Raw genomic sequence first — 19,980 nt, forward strand, 5'->3', positions numbered from 1 at the left:
CCCTCAGGTTCTTGGGAAAGATCAGACGTACTTGTGACGGATCCGATCCCCACAATTGGTGATATCATGGCGCTGCTGAAGTGCTTTGGGGCTTTATTAGTGTATAAATTGAATTGGGAGAAAAGTGAGTGTTTTCCAGTCACTCCACCAGGGAGGGGAGCCAACCCAGCCCGGGGGGGTGGTTACCGTTCCGCTTAATGAGATCCCACTTTAGGTATCTGGGGGTGCAGGTAGCTCGGAATTGGGCCCAACTTCGGAAGTTGAACTTCAAGATTTTAGTGAGCAGGGTGAAGGCGGACTTACAGACGTGTCTTTGGCGGGCAAAATACTGTTGGTGAAAATGAATGTTTTGCAGCAATTCCTTTTTCTGTTCCAGTGTCCCCTGGCTTTTCTGATTAAATGATTTTGGGGGCGCTGGAGAAGGGAAAGTGGCAAGGATTTGGCAGACTGTCTTTCTGAGGGACTGACAATCAGGGGGCTTGGTGTTGCCAAGTGTGATCTATTATTATCGAGCAGCGAATGCGGAGAAGGTGCTGGGGTGGTGTGGGGATCCGGAGGCTATATGGGTGCGGATGGAGTTGGACCCTGTCCCATGGGGTCAGGGTTAAGGGCGTTAGTGACGGCCTTGCTGCTGTTCTCTCCAGGGAAATATTCAGCGAGCTCGGTGGTGACCTCCACATGGGGCAGCACAGTGGCACAGTGATTAGCACTGCTGCCTTACAGTGCCAGGGACCTAGGTTCAATTCCAGCCTTGGTAACTGTGTGTGTGGAGTTTGCATGTTCTCCCCATGTCTGTGTGGGTTTCCTCCGGGTGCTCCGGTTACCTCCCACAGTCCGAAGATGTGCAGATTAGATAGTAAGACGTTTTACAACACCAGGTTAAAGTCCAACAGGTTTGTTTCGATGTCACTAGCTTTCGGAGCGCTGCTCCTTCCTTCACCTGAGGAAGGAGCAGCGCTCCGAAAGCTAGTGACATCGAAATAAACCTGTTGGACTTTAACCTGGTGTTGCAAAACTTCTTACTGTGCTCACCCCAGTCCAACGCCGGCATCTCCACATCAGATTAGATAGATTTGCCCTGCTAAACTGCTCCTTAGTGATCAGGAATGTGCAGGTTAGGTGGGGTTGGGCGGTATGGTGGGGCAGTGGTTAGCACTGCTGCCTCATGGCGCCGAGGTCCTAAGTTCGATCCTGGCCCTGGGTCACTGTCTGTGTGGAGTTTGCACATTCTCCGCATGTCTGCTTGGGTTTCACCCCCACAACCTAACGATGTGCAGGTTAGGTGGATTGGCCACGCTAAGTTATCCGTTAATTTCAAAACAAATAACTGGGTACTCTAAAAACATTTTTAAAGTTAGGTAGGGTTACAGGTGTAGGACGGGGGAGTGAACCGAGGGTGGATGCCGAATGGCCTCCTTCTGCACTGTAGGAATTCTATGATTGAAGATATGGAGACAGTTTCAGCAACATTTTAAATTGGAGGCGGTATCGAAGTTGACGCCGATCTGTGCAAGCCGGCGAGGCTGGATGCTAGGTTCAGCGGATGGAAGGAGAAGGAGAAAGGGACAGAAGGGACAAGGGATTTGTTTTTAGAGGGGCGATTTGCGAGTATGGAGGAATTGAGGGGGGTGGCGGGGAGAGAACTGGGAGAGAGGGGACGTTTCTGTTGGGGGTCATGCTGCATGAGGGCGAAGGGTTTGGGGGGGGTTTGTTTATTGTTTTAGGGTTTTATCGTGTCTGTGTCTATTATAAACTTTAGAAAACGTGAATAAAAATATATATATTTTAATTAATTTTGAAAACTAGTGAAGAGATATCCAAAAGAAAATTCCTTCTAACTCAGATTTCAATAAGGTTCACTAGACACGGTGTACATTTTGGAAAACAATTAACGCTGACTGTGCCCAATCAGTTAAAAGGTTTCCACGTGTACTATGACTACCCCTGGATTAGGACTTCAGCAACACTCTGATTTTTGACTTCAGCTCACAGTCATGTATTTACATTGAATGATGTATCCCCATTTATGCACTCATTTAGATTTGGATAAATGATGCATGTGCCGAAAACAGATGCTAGCAGAAAATATTGGAAGCAGTGGGGCAAGTGTCTGAAAAACCTCTCGATGCACTTCTGCCTGGGAGCCAGCGTAGTGGTAGGTCTGGGCATGTGTATTCACGGTGTGAAGCTAGGACCAACGATCTTCTGACTCAGAGGCAAGAGTTGTACCAAATGAATCAAGCTGATACTTATCAATGTATTTGCATTTCAATGGTCATTGCGCAATACAAATATTTGCACACTTATAATTGTAAATATATTTTAATAGATTTGTCATAACAGCCACAAGGTCCAGGGGGAAACCATTATCGATCTCCTTGTGGGACTCATGAAATACGAGCTTCCCAAGTAAGGGCCAGAGATCACCCAGCTGGGCCTCATTAGAACCGAGCATAAAACCCGGCCCACACAGGGACCGGCATGCTGGTTGTCCCGATGGGAACTGTGATTGTAGATAGTTACGATTGCGGCAGATTATTGTTAAAAGTTAATAAATATTTTGTTTGCTACCACTGGCTTCCTTGGTCATTAAACTGCCGATGAGGACAAAGGCGATTCTGGACTCATTTGTAAAAATGCCCAGCCATCCTGGGCGACTACTGTGCAGGAATATGAGGATATAAAGTTTGGAAATGCTGCAATCTGGTACTCTAGAGGTCTTTGACATGGGCCTGGAAGATTGGAGCTAATATGCTGAAAGTATGAGATACTTTTTTCAGGCTAACCGTATCTTGGGGAAGACCAGAAAAAAGTGATCCACCTGGCCGCCTGCAGGGTCTTGACCTTTGGAATTATAAAGAGTTCTATTAACCCAGCTATACCGGACTCCAATTCATTCAGTGAGTTGGTTGCACTATGGCTGAAAATTATGGTCCAAGGTTTTCCATTATAATGCAATGTTACAGGTTCAACTCGGCTGTGTCATCTCCGGATGAGTTGGTCACTGACTTTTTGACCTGCCTTAGGTGGCTGGCGGAGCACAGTGAGTTTGGGCTGTCCCTCTTGGGAATGTTGATGGGTAGTCTTGTTTGTGGAATAAATAGCACGGCCACACAAAGGAAGCTGTTGGCGGAGTCCACGTGATGCACAATCATTACTCGAGACCACGAGGAGTCATATCGATTCAGCTTTAATCAGATAGAACTGTACCCAGCAGCGATGTTACAGAAGTGAAGTCTGCTGGGACGGCATTGGTTCTTATACCCCGCCTCGCAGGGCAGGGCTATATACATTACCCAATGGTAGACCCCGCGGTCTAACCAATGGTCATTCACCTCTCAGGTACTGCAATACCTGGTATTACCACATTCACCCCCTGTTAAAAATGGACCCAGCGGGGTGATGGCCAGTATTACTGTTGCCTTTGCATGGTAGGACCAGGTATTGCAGGTGCCATGCTGTCGAGGGTAACGGAGAAAGTTCATGTGTTGTTTATTATTTTTTTTATGGTGCTGCAATCAGACGATCGGTTGGCCTGGTCATCCTTGTGGAGCGTCTAAGTTTCGGCGGCGATCCTGGTGAGGGCCCCGGCAGTTGTGACTCCGGGAACGTGGTGACTTCCTCCCAGGCAGTTTCGTCACCCCTAGGCGGCGCTGTAGGGGAAAAATGGGCAGGGGGGAGGGGCGCCTGTAGGGGGCATCGGTGCCTGTTCGGCGCTGGGTATGGGTTCCGGCAGCAATACTGACCCTCCGGTCAGGTGCTGTGGGGGGGGGGGGGGGGGTAGGGGCAGTGGCGCGGGCGCGCGTGGGGCTCCGGCGGGCACCAGGTCCCGAAGGGAGACCGTATCTTGGCGTCCGTCGGGGAACGCTACGTAGGCGTACTGGGGGTTGGCATGCAGCAGGTGGACCCTCTCGACCAACGGGTCCGACTTGTGCGCCCTCGCATGTTTCCGCAGCAGGACGGGTCCGGGTGTCGCTAGCCAGGTTGGGAGCGAGGTCCCTGAAGAGGACTTCCTGGGGAAAACAAGGAGACGTTCGTGAGGTGTCTGGTTTGTGGTAGTACACAGCAGGGACCGAATGGAGTGAAGGGTCACTGGGAGGACCTCTTGCCAGCGGGAGACTGGGAGATTCCTGGACCGAAGGGCCAGCAGGACAGTCTTCCAGACCGTTCCGTTCTCTCTTTCTACCTGCCCGTTTCCCCGGGGGTGGTAGCTGGTCGTCCTGCTCGAGGCAATGCCTTTGCTGAGCAGGAACTGGCGCAGCTCGTCGCTTAAAAAGGAGGACCCCCTATCACTGTGGATGTATGCAGGGAAACCGAACAGTGTAAAAATACTTTGGAGGGCCTTGATGACGGTGGTTGTGGTCATGTCTGGGCAGGGGATGGGAACCGGGACTACTCGTCACTCACGTTACGGAAGTACGTGTTGCGGTCGGTGGAGGGGAGGGGGCCTTTGAAGTCCATGCTGAGGCGTTTAAAGGGACGGGAAGCCTTTATCAGATGCGCCTTCTCTGGTCGGTAGAAGTGCAGTTTGCACTCCGCGCAGATTCAGCAGTCCCTGGTGACTGTCCTGACCTCCTCGATGGAGTAAGGCAGGTTTCGGGACTTGACGAAATAGAAGAACCGGGTGACTCCCGGGTGGCAGAGGTCCTCGTGGAGGGCACGGAGGCGGTCTACTTGTGCGGTGGCACAAATGCCGCGGGACAGGGCATCAGGAGGCTCGTTCAGCTTCCCGGGACGGTACAAGATCTCGTAATTGTAGGTGGAGAGTTCGATCCTCCACCGCAAGATCTTGTCGTTTTTTATCTTGCCCCGCTGCGCATTATCGAACATTAAGGCCACCGACCGTTGGTCCATGAGGAGAGTGAATCTCCTGCCGGCCAGGTAATGCCTCCAGTGTCGCACAGCTTCCACTATGGCCTGGGCCTCCTTTTCGACCGAGGAGTGGCGAATTTCGGAGGCATGGAGAGTGCGGGAGAAGAAAGCCACGGGCCTTGCCAAAAGCCAAACCCGCTTGGTTGAGGGTGGCGGCCAGAGCTACGTCAGACGCGTCGCTCTCGACATGGAAGGGGAGGGACTCGTCGATGGCGCGCATCGTGGCTTTTGCGATGTCCGCTTTGATGCGGCAGAAGGCCTGGTGGGCCTCCATCGACAGGGGGAAGGTTGTGGATTGGATTAGGGGTCGAGCCTTGTCGGCGTAATTAGGGACCCATTGTGCATAGAAGCTAAAGAAGCCGAGGCAGTGCTTTAGGGCCTTGGGGCAGTGAGGGAGGGGGAACTCCATGAGGGGGCGCATGCGTTCAGGGTCGGGGCCTATGACTCCATTTCGCACTACGTAGCCTAGGATGGCTAGACGGTCTCTGCTAAACACGCACTTCTCCTTATTGTAGGTCAGATTGAGGAGGTGCGCGGTCTGGAGAAATTTACGGAGGTTGGTGTCGTGGTCCTGATGGTCATGGCCGCAGATGGTGACGTTGTCAAGATACGGGAACGTTGCGTGTAAGCCGTATCGGTCCACCATTCGGTCCATCTCACGCTGGAAGACCAAGACCCCGTTTGTGAAGGGAACCCTTAAAAAGTGGTAGAGCCGCCCAACTGCTTCGAAGGCAGTGTACTGGCGGTCACTAGTACGGAGGGGTAGCTAGTGGTAGGCAGACTTGAGATCCACCGTGGAGAAGACTTTGTATTGCGCAATCCTGTTTACCAGGTCGGCAATACGGGGGAGAGGGTACGCGTCCAGTTGCGTAAACCGGTTGATGGTCTGGCTATAGTCGATGACTATCCTATGTTTCTGCTCGGTCTATACCACCACGACTTGAGCCCTCCAGGGGCTGTTGCTTGCTTCGATGACCCCTTCCTTCAGCAGCCTTTGGACCTCGGACTTGATGAAGGTCCGGTCCTGGGTGCTATACCGTCTGCTCCTGGTGGCGACGGGTTTGCAATCCGGGGTGAGGTTCGCAAACAAGGAAGGCGGGTCGACCTTAAGGGTCGAGAGGCCGCAAACAGTGAGGGCGGGTATAGGGCCGCCAAATTTAAAGGTCAGGCTTTGTAGATGGCACTGGAAATCCAGTCCCAGAAGGGTGGCTGCGCAGAGCTGTGGCAGCACGTATAGGCGGAAATTGCAGAATTGCCTGCCTTGGACAGTGAGGTTCGCGAGGCAGAACCCTTTTATCTGCACCGCGTGTGACCCGGAGGCCAGGGAGATCCTTTGTTTGATGGGATAGGTGACCAGAGAACAGCGCCTTACCGTGTCAGGGTGGACGAGCTCCCTCTGTGCTCCCAGAGTCGATGAGGCACGACGTCACGTGGCCGTTGATGGCGATCGTAGTGGTGGCCTTCGTTAATGTTCGGGGCCGACTCTGGTCCAGGGTAACGGAGGCCAGCTGCAGTAAGGAGTTTAGGTCGGGCGGCGCGTAGTCAGCCGTGCTGGGGGCTTGAGGCCCCATCCAAGATGGCGCCGGCCATGGATCGCGCATGGAGTCCGGGGCCGGGGACTCCGAAGATGGCGGCGGGGAGAAACAAAATGGCAGCGGGAGGAACAAAATGGCGGCGCGTACTGCTCCAGCATGGCGGAGGCCAGCTGCAACAATGAATTTTGGTCGGGCAGCGCGTAGCCAGCCGTGCTGGGGGCTTGAGGCCCAATCCAAGATGGCGCCGGCCATGGATTGCACATGGGGTCCGGGGACGGGGACCCCGAAGATTAGTCCGGCGAGGGACAAAATGGTGGCGTGCATTCCTCCATCGTGGTTGCCGGGGGGCAAAATGGCCGCGGCTGCGGGTCGCACGCTGCCTGGAGGGACAAAGGCTGCGGTGCGTGTTGGGCCGGCTGGGCTGGGAAAAAGGACTGTGGTGGGCCTTGGGCAGGCGGGACTTGGAAAAACGGCTGCGGTTGGGCAGCAGGCACCTGGAAACAGGGCTGGGGGTACGCGCTGGATACCGCGGCCACCGCGCGGGCTAGGCAAACCGCGGCATAGTGGCCTTTCTTGCCGCACCCTTTGCAGGTGACGGTGCGGGTCGGGCAGCGCGCGCGCGGGTGATTCGCCTGGCCGCAGAAGAAGCAGCGTTGGCCGGCGGCCGTAGCAGGGCGCATTGCCGCGCAGGCCTGCGGAGTTAGCGGGTAAGTCTGGGGGGCTGCCGTGGCGGGGTGCCACGCAGCCCAGGGGGGCGCGGTGCACACGGGGGCGTATGCAAGGGTGTTTTTGTACGCCACGTCCATGGACCCTGCCAGGGCCCGGGCCTCGGTGAGGCCCAGTGTGTTCATCTCTAGGAGCCTTTGGTGGATGTCGGGGGAAACCATACCTGCCACGAAAGAATTAAGAGTTCAGTGTGCTCGTTCCCCGTCACCGCTGGGCAGCCACAGTTTTGGCCCAGCACTATCAGTGCCCGGTAGAAGTCTTCGAGTGTCTCATCTGGGCTCTGCCGTCTCGTTGCCAGCAGGTGACGGGCATAGACCTGGTTCAGAGGACGGATGTAATGTCCTTCCAGCAGTTCCATGGCTTTAGCATAGTTCGCCGCCCCTTCGATCAGGGGGTAGATCGCCGGGCTGACCCGCGAGCGTAGGAGGTGTACCTTCTGTCTTTCCATGGGGGTGTCGGCAGCAGTATTGAGGTAGCGCTGAAAACACGCCAGCCAATGCTTAAAAATCGCGGCGGAGTTTTCAGCGCGAGGGCTGAGCTGAAGGCACGTCGGCTTGATGGGGAGATCCATCCTTCAAAAGTACTTATCTGATTAAATTGATGCACAATCAATATTCTTGAGACCACGAGGAGTCATATCGATTCAGCTTTAATCAGATAGAACTGTACCCAGCAGCGATGTTACAGAAGTGAAGACTGCTGGGACGGCATTGGTTCTTATACCCTGCCTCGCAGGGCGGGGCTATATACATTACCCAATGGTAGACCCCGCGGTCTAGCCAATGGTCATTCACCTCTCAGGTACTGCAATACCTGGTATTACCACACCACGTTAGACTTGAAATGGGTCATCGAGTTAGAACAAAGTACAATACAGCATAGGAACAGGTCCTTCGGCCCTCCCAGCCTGTACCGGTCATGGCACCCTTCCTTGTGCCCTCTATACCCATCCTATCCATGTGTTTGTCAAGATATCTTTTGAACACCGTTAATGTATCTGCTTCCTAGAGTTGTCACGAAAATGCAGAGAAATGGGTACAGGAGCTTCAGGTGTCCATGGACTATGGAGTCCATAATTTGGCCTTTCCTCGGACTCCTGCAACATCACCAGGCAATGCCAGGCTGGCCAGATCAACTCCCAAGGGGCAACACAAGGCACAATTCCAGTTGGACCACGTTCTCAGGAGCCACCGCAGACTTGTGGGATACCTCCCCCAAGGCCGATGCCAGATGTGTGGACAGAGAACACACGGTGGACAGAGACGCCGGAATCAGTGAAGAGAGCGCCGCCCAGGGCAGTCGATCAGGTCACCACTAGCCAGGGCCTTGCACGTGGCCGCTCCAGAAGAAGACTGTGTGATGCAGCTGATCTGCGTCACGACCTGGAAGGTAGCGCTGATTAGGGTCACGTTGCAAGTGAGCGGGCATCCTCTGGTGATGGAGATGGACACGGGAGCTGCCGTCTCCATTGTAGACCGTCAGACCTTTCCCCGTCTTGTGCAGGGATCTTAACGCTAACATTGCGAGACACCAAGGCCAGGTCGACAACTAATACAGGTGAACCGCTGAGCATCATGGGGACTACCGTGGCTCCGGTGACACACGCAACAATCGATCAGGCTTCCCTTGGTCATGGTTCATGGACCGGGACCCAATCTGTTGGGTTGTGACTCGTTACGAGTTCTCCGTTTTGACTGGCAACAAATTTTCTGGATGGGCACCGGAAACATATATGATACCCTGGACAAATACCCTGCAGTATTCCAGGAGGGTCTGGGCAGGATAAAGGGGACCATGTCTCAGATTTGTGTGAACCCAGAGGCTCAATCCACGTATTTTAGGGCATGGCCTGTTCCCTACGCTTTACTCACCAAAGTTGACACAGAACTACAGCGCCTAAAGGATCTAGGAATCATGCGGCCAGTACAGTTTGCGGAGTGGGCCGCAGATGTGGTACCGGTTATGAAGCCGGACAGGTCTGTCCAGCTCTGCAGGGATTACATGTTTATGGTGAACAGGGTTTCACGCCTGGACCATTACCCAATACCCAGGGTGGAAGATTTATACGCAAAACTATTCCTTCACTAAGCTCGACATGAGACATGCCTATTTACAGGTGGAATTGGACTTCACATCCAGGAAATATGCAGCTATAAACACACATAGAGGGTTAGTTGAATGCACCTGCCCCCCCCCCCCCCCACCCCACCCCCGTTTGGGGTCTTGTTAGCTCCGCCAATCTTCCAATGAGCATTCTTCAGGGTCTGCCGAAGGTAGCCATATATTGAGATGATGTGCTCATCACGGGTGCCACCGATAAGGAGCACATGGAAAACCTTTAGGCAGTGCTCAGACGGTTCTCCCAAGCGGCCGCCTGACTGAAGAGGAGCAAATGTGTGTTCAGAGCGAAGACGGTAACATATTTGGGAAAAGCGTATACAGGGTTGGCTTACACCCTGTGGAGGAGAAAGTTCAGGCCATAAAAGGGCCCAACTCCGAGGAACACCACTGAACTCCAGTCATTTCAGGGCCTGATGAATTATGGGGAATTCATCTTCAACTTGGCCGCCCTGTTGGCATCCCTCCACATACTGCTAAAGAAGGACAAGAAATTAATTTGGGGTGATTTATAAGAAGAAGCATTCACCAGGATGAAAAAGCATCTATTGTCTTCTCATTCCCCCGTCCCTATCAGTGGCAGATGAAGGACTGGTGACCCTGAATTTTTTGGATATTCTGCCGGTGACAGTTGTTCGGGTTGGAACATAGACTAAACAAGATCCTAAGCTAGCTCCACCGCATGCTCTTAAATGTCGGATTGCAGGGGACCTCTCCCAGTAGCCCTGCAGCCCTATGCTCAGAAATACCAAGAGCCAAGTGTGGAGGATAGTATAATCATGTTGGGAGCTTGTGTGGTCATCCCACTGCTGGGTCAGGAGTCCCTCCTGAAGGATCTACATAGTGGTCACCCGGATAACTTGAAGATGAAGATGCTGCCTTGGAACTACTTCTGGTTGCCTGGTATCAATGGAGATGGAGCGAGTCGTATGCAGTTGCCCAGCATGTCAGGAGCACCAAAAGCTCTCGCAGGCAGCCTCCTATCATTCCTGGGGATGACCAGGACATCAATGGGTGAAATTGCACGCCAATTCGTGAGGCCGTTCAAAGTTTCCATGTTCCTCAGTATCGTGGACGCCCACTCAAAATGGTTTGACATTTATAAAATGGCCTCAACGACGTCAAGGGTCACCATCGAGAAGCTGAGGCCCTCGTCCAGTACCCAATGCTATCCCTGAAGTCGGACAACGGAACGCTATTCACAAGCGAGGAGTTTGCAACATTCACTAAATGGAACATCATTCGGCTCATCAGAATCGCCCCATGACATCCCTCATCTAACGGCCTAACGTTACGGACAGTTCAGATGTTCAAAAGAGACACAAAGAAGCAGACCAGGGGCTCCATAGACACACGAGTGACACGATTCCATTTTAATTACCGGATGACACCACACAGCAGTAGCACCAGCAGAACTGCTGATGGGCCATAGGCTTAGGACCCGATTGAGCCTGACTTTCCCAAACCTGGGTGGGAAAGCGGAAGGGCAGCACGAAGCAAAATGGCACCATGACCGTCGGGCACCAGGGTGAAAGTTTAAATCTGGGGACATAGTCTATGCCCTCAACTCTGGAAATGGGCACTCTCACTGTCTAGAGTCGTGATCGAGAAAATGGGGCAGGTTTCCTATAAAGTCAAAATCCAAGGAAAATCCAACGAAAACATGTGAACCGCAAGAAGCGGAAGTTTGCGTTAAGTGACACCCAACCGACGACATTGATGCCTGCACCATGCCAAGAACTGCCCCCACCCCTCAGCTAGGGAACCCAACCAGCCATGACCCATCGACCAGACCAGCAGGAGAAAGATGACTCCAGCTCAGATATGGACACAGAGGCATCTGCTCACACGGACAATGTCAATCCGGGGCCGAGGTATTGGCGATAGCCCTTCGGAGGTCGGCCAGATAAAGGCGGTCGATCAACCGGTTTAAACTACACAATCCAGACCCACCATAGGCAGAAGCTCAGCCTCGGGTAAAGCGGCACAGGAGACTCCCGCTGATGATGGCAGTGGGGGATCCTTCGCCCTTTGGGGGCCAGGGGAGTCTTAACCCCCATGAGGCCCTCAGTGTAAACATTATCGATCTCTCTGTGGGGCTTGTGGAGTAAGAGCTTCCTAGGTAGGGGGCAGAGGTCACCCAACTGGGGCTCGTTCGAACCGAGCATAAAAGCCGGCCCGAGCAGGTTGTCCTGATGGGGCCTGTGATTGTAGATAGTTACTGCTGTGGGCAGATTATTGTTAAAAGCAAAATAAATCTTTTGCTTCCGACCACTGGCTTCCTTGGTCATTGAAATGTTAAATTTTGTTTCATAATTATCTAGATTCACTCTGGCTATAAATATTACATCAGACTTGTAACCCTGTGGTCGCTTGTACTTCTAGTTAATCAAAATGTGAAGTGACATTAGTAATCATTAACAAAGGCTGCTAAAATACAGCTGTGAATCACGCAGAATCAAAATTAATGACTTCCAACATAATGATGGCAGCCAACTACAAAGAATCAACAAGTGTTGAACATTTTTCGAAAGGTAGGTATGATTGCAAAAGACTGAAGCAGGAATGTAAAGCATCAAGTGCGCACTCCTGGGAAAACAGCCCATGCCTTTGAAAATGAACTCTGAGGTCAGACAGCATTTTGGTATTTGCCCAGAGCGAAATAAGAAAAAAAGTACTAATGTGATAAACAAAGTTGGATATCACCAGGCTAGTTGGGATTAAGACTGCAGATTGCAGCCTGTCACACATCCTCTCACTTGTAAAATTGATAAAGATTGCTTGTGATTTTGCGAACAGCTAGGCTCCCCAGTGAGATAGCTGCGTTGCTAACTGTGAGGTCAATGGCATTGCTTTCTCATTGTGCTGCTCAAAGCTGCACACACACACAAAAAAAAACACATATTCAAATTAATTTGGCTGTTTTGCAGACCAAAGCAGCCTATGATTACCTCACTTTGTAGGATTTGCTTTGACTTTCTATTCCGTACAATGCCTTTAATTGATTAAATGCCTCACAAAAAGGAAAGTAATCATTAATTTAGACTTAAAGTTACAATACTAAAGAAATAATTACGTCTGATTGTGTCTGTGCATATAATCAAAAGACTGAATAAACATTGGATGTACACTGCAATATTCAGGGGCTTCAGGTAAAAAATGAGATAATTGCTTGCTGCTACTGCATTACATTGATTTTATCAACAACTACAGGACCACTAGATTTACATACCTCTAAAGTGAAATACATAGATTCATTATTTACTGTGTAACAGCTCAGCATGAGGAATTACACTAAATGGGTGGCACAGAGGTTAGCACTGCTGCCTCACAGTGCCAGGGTCCCAGGTTCGATTCCGGGCTTGGATCACTGTCTGTGCAGTCTGCATGTTCTCCCTGTGTCTGCGTGGGTTTCCTCCGGGTGCTCTGGTTTCCTCCCACAAGTCCCAAAAGACGTACTGTTAGGCGAATTGAACATTCTCTGCACCCTAACAGGCGTCGGAGTGAGACAACGAGGGGATTTTCACAGTAACTTAATTGCAGTAAGCCTACTTTTTGGGGGAAATCGTTTGATTCGCATTTCTCCTATTTATAAACAATTGTATATATACATCACATTTTTATTCCCCGCGCTAATTTACTTTATTGTGCGGAGAGGTTTATTTTGTCTTTCATTTAATTGATCTTATATACATTTTGCCGCCCTCTGGATCGGTCTATAGTTCCCCCCCATTTTGGTCTCAGCTATGTTTTGCTTTTATTTTCCGGGAAAACTCCCTCCTCTTCTCTTTTGTGGTTTCTCCACCTCACTTCCGTCTTCTCCCCCCATCTCCCCCTCCCTGTGTTGCGCAGTCCTTTGGTTCCTCATCTATCTTGGTTTTTTATTCTTAACTTACTCCTCGTTGCTGGCCTCAAACAGGTTTTGGAACAGAACATTATAAAGATTATTGTTATATGAATAGCTCTTTCATGTACCAGCACAATTTTAATGGTCAAATGGCTTCCTTCTGGGTTGTAAAGTACTATCATTGTAACCACCACAATTTCGATAAGTGAACAAATCAGTGTTTCAATAATTTTTAATTATATGTGGTAGATCAGGACTAATTACAGGGCATCAGTGAATATCAAGATTCGGAACGATCAATCTGTAAAAAGTACCATGCGTTTGTGGCACTATTCAGTTTGCAAATCCATTAACAGCATTCTTCGTAAGAATGGGGAAGTAGCTCCGTTTGTTTGTGGGCCATTGAATGGTACCATATTGGTCAGATGCCATTTTATGTCCAAAACCGTAAACTTGCCAATCTCGCCAATGTTGACCGGAGAGATGCTGAGTGGAGGATGGCTACTGCCCAATATAGAGTCAAAAAAATGGAGTTCTCACCTGGTTGATCATTAGCTGGCCACCGGAATAAATTTTGTGTCAAGTGATGTCCTCACCTGGTGTCCTCATGCTCCATAGGTAGCATTGTAATCTCAGACCATGCCCTGTTTTCTTGGAATTTATGTCTGATGGCTAACTCCACCTCCCCCAGATCGAGAACACAAGAACATGGAAGTTTGATGCCTCCCTGTTAAGAGATGCATTATTTACGACACACTTTAAAAAAAGTTTGAATTTTTCCTCTGGGTTAACTTGACCCCAGGTATTTCCCCCTCTATTTTGTGGGAGACGAATAAGGCTTATGCTACAGGGCTGATTATCTTGTATGCAGTTAATAATAGGTACATGATGCTGGAGAGCCTGCTGCAGCTGGAGGGTTGCTTGGCTAAGGCCACGGCTACAGGAAGACTCCCAATAGACAGTTCTTGAAGGAGGTTGGTGCGGCGAGGGTGGCGTTGGACTCCTTATTGATCCAGCAGGCCAAGAAAACTTAACGTTTGCGAGGCAGAAGCTGCCCGAGTTTGGGAATAAACTGAGCAAATACATAGCCTGCTTGGCAAAGAAAAAATGGTCTCTAGGGCCATCCTCTGTGCAGCTCACGGGGGGGGGGGGGGGTTACGAAGACAGAGAGATAAATGGAGTTTTAGAGAATCCACTGCGGCATTATATGTCTGGGCAATCTGGTGGTGGGTTTGTAGATATGGATCATTTATGTTCTTCCTTGAAGCTCCTGGAGGCCTCAGAAAGCCAAAGTGGGGCCCTTAATGCTCCTCTTTCTAGGGAGGAGATATCAAAGGCCATTAAGGAGCTTCAGCCAGATAAGGCTCGAGAACCAGATGGCTTTGGGTGTGAGTCTTATAAGGAGTTTTAGGATTTGTTGTTAGACCCGCTGGTGGGTATGCATTGACACTCCTCTAAGTCAGGGATGTTGCCGCCGACTTTGTGTGATGCTAATATTTCTTTGATTCTGAAGGCAGCAAGGACCTGGAGCAGTGTGCCTCCAATTGACCAATATCTCTTCTGAATGTCGACTTGAAACTGTTACCCAAGTTTCTGACCAAAGACTAGAAAACATCCTTCCGACAATCATACGGGAGGACCAAACGGGTTTATTCGGGGTAGATTTTTGAGTAATAACATTAAAGCCCATCTAAATGCCCGATAAATGCTTTTTGAAATTATGCTCTGGGTGGGATGGTTGTTTCTTTAGATGCAGAGAAAGCGTTTGACCCAGTTGAGTGGAATTACCTGGTTTATACATTGCGAGGCTTTGGGTTTGGGGAGAATTATATTAAGTGGATTATTATTATCATAGACCCATCGCAGCAGTGCTCACGAATGGCATTAGAGCGACGAACTTTGTCCTTCAGAAAAAGAATGGGCAGGGTTGCCCCTGTCCTCCTTGTTAATGCCGGCCATTAAGCCACTGGGAGAGGCCATGAAGCAGCTTAACATCACGCTTTATGTGCCTGATGTGATGCTGTTTGTGTCGAATCCTAGCGTTTCGCTCCCTGTTATTATTGGAGAGTGTTTGTTGTAGTGTCTTTTCTGGTTACAAAATTAACTTTACTAAATCTGAGGCCAAGCCGATGGGGAGGGGGGTGCCTATGGGATTTAAATATCTTTGTGTTTCCATTACCTCTTCCTTTAGTCAGCTAATGGGCCAACTTCCCCCAGTTAATTGCGGCTTTTCGATGGGATTTCACTCAGTGGGCAGTGCTCCCAATTTCATGGCTTGGAAGATCACCCTAATTAAATGAATGTATTGCCCAGATTGTTGTATCCTTTACAAATGCTGCCTATTCTGTTGTCGGCAAAAGTCATTAAAGAAATTAATGGAATGACTAGTACATTTATTTGGAACAAAAAGAAACCTCATCTTATGTTGGCTAAGCTCCAGGTACCAGGTTTGGGTGGGTGGGGGGTGCACGAGAAAGAGTTGGGGATCTTGAATATTAGCTATATCAGCTGGCATCTCCTCTAAGATTCATCAGAGACTGGGTTAGGATGGAACTGGCATCCATCTGGCTTGACATTGAAGTAGAAGTCAATTTTCCCACTGCAGGTCTTCTTGTTTTAAGGTGGTATTAAAGCTGCTAAGTGTGGTAATCCTATTATTATCATTAATGCTCCGAGCTTGTGCAGGTTGGTCTGCCAATTAGAAGGGAGATCGAAACTAACTTCCACTCTCTCCTGTCCAGGTCAGTCCAGACTTCTCACCGAGTCTTATCGAGCATGGATTCAATACCTGGAGACATTGTAGGCTGGGAGAAATATTCAAAGATGCCTTTTTGTCATCCTTTTAGCAGCTACGTCAGCAATTTGACATCCCAAGACAATCCTTTTGTAAGTATTTACAACTAAGAGACTTATTAAGGATAAAGAGTTCCTTGCATCTTGACTCCTCAATTTTCACGATGGAAAAATGTTGAATTATGTGGAGCCTAAACAATTGATTAGTACGTTCTATGATGTTTTGACTCCAAAGCATAAATCTAAATGCCCTGCAGTCATGGGAAAAGGATTTAGCTATCAACATCAATGAGGAAACATGGGTTAACATGTGGGAATATGCTGGTAAAATTTTGGTTTGCAATAAAATGAAATAGACCCAGTTCAAGGTATTACACCGTACTCATATTATGTCTAGACATAGGTTTGATCCTGCCTTATCCTGAAGTGCCTAAAGTGCCCGGTCGTCGAGGAAGACTATATACATTGTCTATGGGTCAGAGTCAAGATTAAATCTTATTAGTCAGGTGTGGTCACGGAACTGGAGAGGATTTTTAAGACAGCCTTAGAGTCTAATCCTGCATTTCTGATTCGGGATTTCCCGAATGGGAAAATAATGAATTCTAATGAAAAAAGACTATGGGCGCAATTCAGCAGACTTGAGTTAAAGTTCGCTGAACAGCAGGTTTAGCGGGATGTTTCACGGCCACTGCTGAGCTGAGAAATACCCAGCTATTCAACAGCACTTTGCCATTTTGTTGGCCTCGGGGAGATTCTCTCTCCTGAAGCTGCACTCAGTGTGTCAGCGGGAAAGGCTCCTCGCAATCGGGGCTGATCCAATCTCCCCCCGCACTTCAGCACCCCCCCCCCCCATGTTTGCGAACCCCCCAACCTAAGGGAGGCCCCGAGAATCCTTCCTTACCTCTCTCTAACTGGCAAGACGCCCCCACAAGCCTGACCTCTGGCAGTGCCAACCTGGCACCTGGGCACCCAGGCACTGCCTGTCTGACACCCTGGAAGTTCCTGGGTGGCGTTTCCAGTGTTCCTGGGTGGCACTGCCAGGGTGCTAGGCTGGCAATGCCAAGGTGTGAGACTGAGTGCCAGGGTGCCACCCTTCCCTGTTCCTGACCACCCAGGGATCTCCAATTGCTGGAATACCCCCCCCCCCCCCCCCGCCCCCAGGTACTGGCACGCCTGGTCCACTTCTGTGGACCAGTACTAAACGACGCTCTAGCGAGGTCTCCCAGGTGCAGCTAATGAATCCCAGGAGCTTAGTGAATCTGGCATCCAGGTATTTAAAAGAGTGATTATACTAATTTAAATATTCAGATGTGGATGATGCCCAGTGAGGACAAGATATTTCAAGCGTCGCGAATCAAGAGGCCTCTTGGGAGATTCAATGGCCTTGTCCCAACACCAAGCCGGGTGCGACGAGGCTGCTGAATCACATCCCATATAATATTCTGGCTTTTGCTGCTCGTAAGAATATCCTACGCTCCTGGATTATGACAAATAATCCTCTATCCAAAACTGGTCTGAGCTGATTATGGAATGCATCCCAATGGAATTTTTGACATCTGTTTTACATTCTAAATCTGATGTGTTTTGTAAAGTACAGGACCCCTATCTTAAATTTAAAAACTCCACCTTGGCTGACTTGCTTTTGTTGGGCTTTCCATGAGTGAGTTCATCTTAGTTCAACTCAATTTAATCCATTTCAAGTTGTTACTCTGAATTGCAATACGTTGCGATGTGCAACCTGTATGTTATCCTTCTATATTAGTATGATCCTGCTCTCTTTCCCCCACGTGCTGTGGCACCTCGATGTTGTATTGATCTGGCGTTTAAGCTCGAGCTCTGGTTCCTCAACTGACCTGTTCCAAATTTATTTTGTATTGTTTTGCTTGTATTTATGCTGGTAATAACACGTGTCTGTCTGTGCCAGTGTTGCATCAATTCTTCTGTTATTTGCTGTGTTATTGTTAAAAAACAGGATGAAACCTACTAAAAAATATACTTTAAAAAATGTCCACAGTTGATTACACAAAATAAGTTTGGATAATTTCAGTCTGGTTCCCAACTGAGGTGTGCTCAAAACTCAACGAAATTATAATTAAGCATAAATTTCCAATCTCACTCAGAGTATTACAATGGGAAATAAGAAAACTCACACTAGAGCACCAATAATTCTCTCAGGGTTGACACTTGGCACATTGCTGTAACATGGAAAATAATTTTAAAGTAATAAACCATCTAATTCAGGCACTTATCTATCTGATGTCTTTGAGCAGTCCAATTAAATTTCTTACACAAAACCAGAAAATGCTGGAAAAACACAGCAGGTCTGCCAGCATTGGTAGGGGAAAGAAAAGAGAGTTAACAATTTGAATCCATATCACACTTCACCAGAACTAAAGAGAGGGATAATGTATTGGATTATATACTGAATAAGAGGGGGTGAAACAACTAGAAGAGTGATTAGAGGGAGTTGGGAGAGATTGCAACAAAGATGCAGCAAAACTTAACAATTACAGATGGCCCAGTGGGGGAGGGAGGGTTTTTGCAAAGGAACAAAAAATGTTTGGTATGTGAAAAAAAATGGTCAAGATGAAGGAGAAAGGTTATAGACTAAAGTTGGTGAACTCAATGCTGAGTTCCGAGGGCTCCTAACCTTCTTGTTGTTTTCAACCCCAACCCTGAACCGTTGCCAAACTGGATCTGCTTCCCATAACCATCATCATTCAGCTGTTCATTGACAGTTAATGTTTTCATAACCCAACAATTTGGTTGAGGTCATTGTGTATTTCTTCACTTCAATGTTACTCAATTAAGGTTTTGGGCTATTCTCTAGGTGGACACTAAATTTCCAACATGGTTCTGATATGATCCGCTGCATGACTTTACACTATAGTATATTTACTGTATAAGAGTCCTTCCTGTTTCTTTCCTTTGTTCCTATTTCTTTTATGTTATTTTATTATTTTGGTCCGTGGACTCATAATTGGGATGTGCCTTTAAACAGAAATTTCAAGGTTGAAACAGCCTGCTTGTAAGGACACTGGCTTTGTTTTTTGAGAGGAAAAGCCAGACTCCTCAGCACCAGGTGGATCTTAGGAACCAAGTTTGGAGGGAGTTGGATTGATTGGTTAACTGGCAGCCAGTGGGTTGGCCAGGGACAGCGGTCTGACAACAGTCGCTGATTGGTTCCTGAGGGATGCTTTCTGAGAGATCTTAGCAGAAGTGTTTGGACCTTGGAAGTGAAAGGAAGGTTCTCGCTCTCTCCTGCTTGCTGAAGTGAAAGAACTGTTCTATTGTTTTGAAATAGAGAGTGCATGCACATCCTTTGCTGTGAATCTGAAATGATCCTGAGTCTGCAGAAAAGGTAGACAATCTTGTAGAGAAAATCATCGAGAAGGAAGTACCACCAAAATTAAAGCCTGAACTTCATAAAGACATTCCAGTGCATCGAATATTCTTATCCATTTATTTTTATTAATATTTTCTTGGGCAACTGTCTGTGCGGAGTCTGCACGTTCTCCCCGTGTCTGCGTGGGTTTCCTCCGGGTGCTCTGGTTTCCTCCCACAGCCCAAAGATGTGCAGGTTAGGTGGATTGCCCAGGCTAAATTGCCCTTAGTGTCCAAAGGTGTGCAGGTTAGGTGGGGTTACAGGAATAGGGTGGGGGTGTGGGCCTGGGTAGGGTGATCTTTCAGAGGTTCGGTGCATATTCGATAGGCCGAATGGCCTCCTTATGCATTGTAGGAATTCAAAGAAAAATATGGACAAGGACTGAACATGGTAAAATGTAATGCCGTAATCATAATTGCAGTTTGTGGCAAAATTAGAACATAGACTTAACATCTGCCTCATTTGACAATGAATGGCAATGGCAAAGACTGTAAAATATGCTACAACAATTTTTGAGATTCCCATTAAACCATGATAAAGGAATAATTACAATTATAAGGACCGGCAACAACTATGCATCGGTAGTAATTAGTATCTCACTACGAGCTTACAGTTCCATCTTAAACTCTTTTAATCAGTCTATATCTAACCAGTTGCTTAATGGTAATGTGAATCTAATACTTCACAAGCTCAAATTGACCGAT

This window comes from Scyliorhinus torazame, chromosome 19 (assembly GCF_047496885.1).
Source record: "Scyliorhinus torazame isolate Kashiwa2021f chromosome 19, sScyTor2.1, whole genome shotgun sequence".
NCBI lineage: Eukaryota > Metazoa > Chordata > Chondrichthyes > Carcharhiniformes > Scyliorhinidae > Scyliorhinus > Scyliorhinus torazame.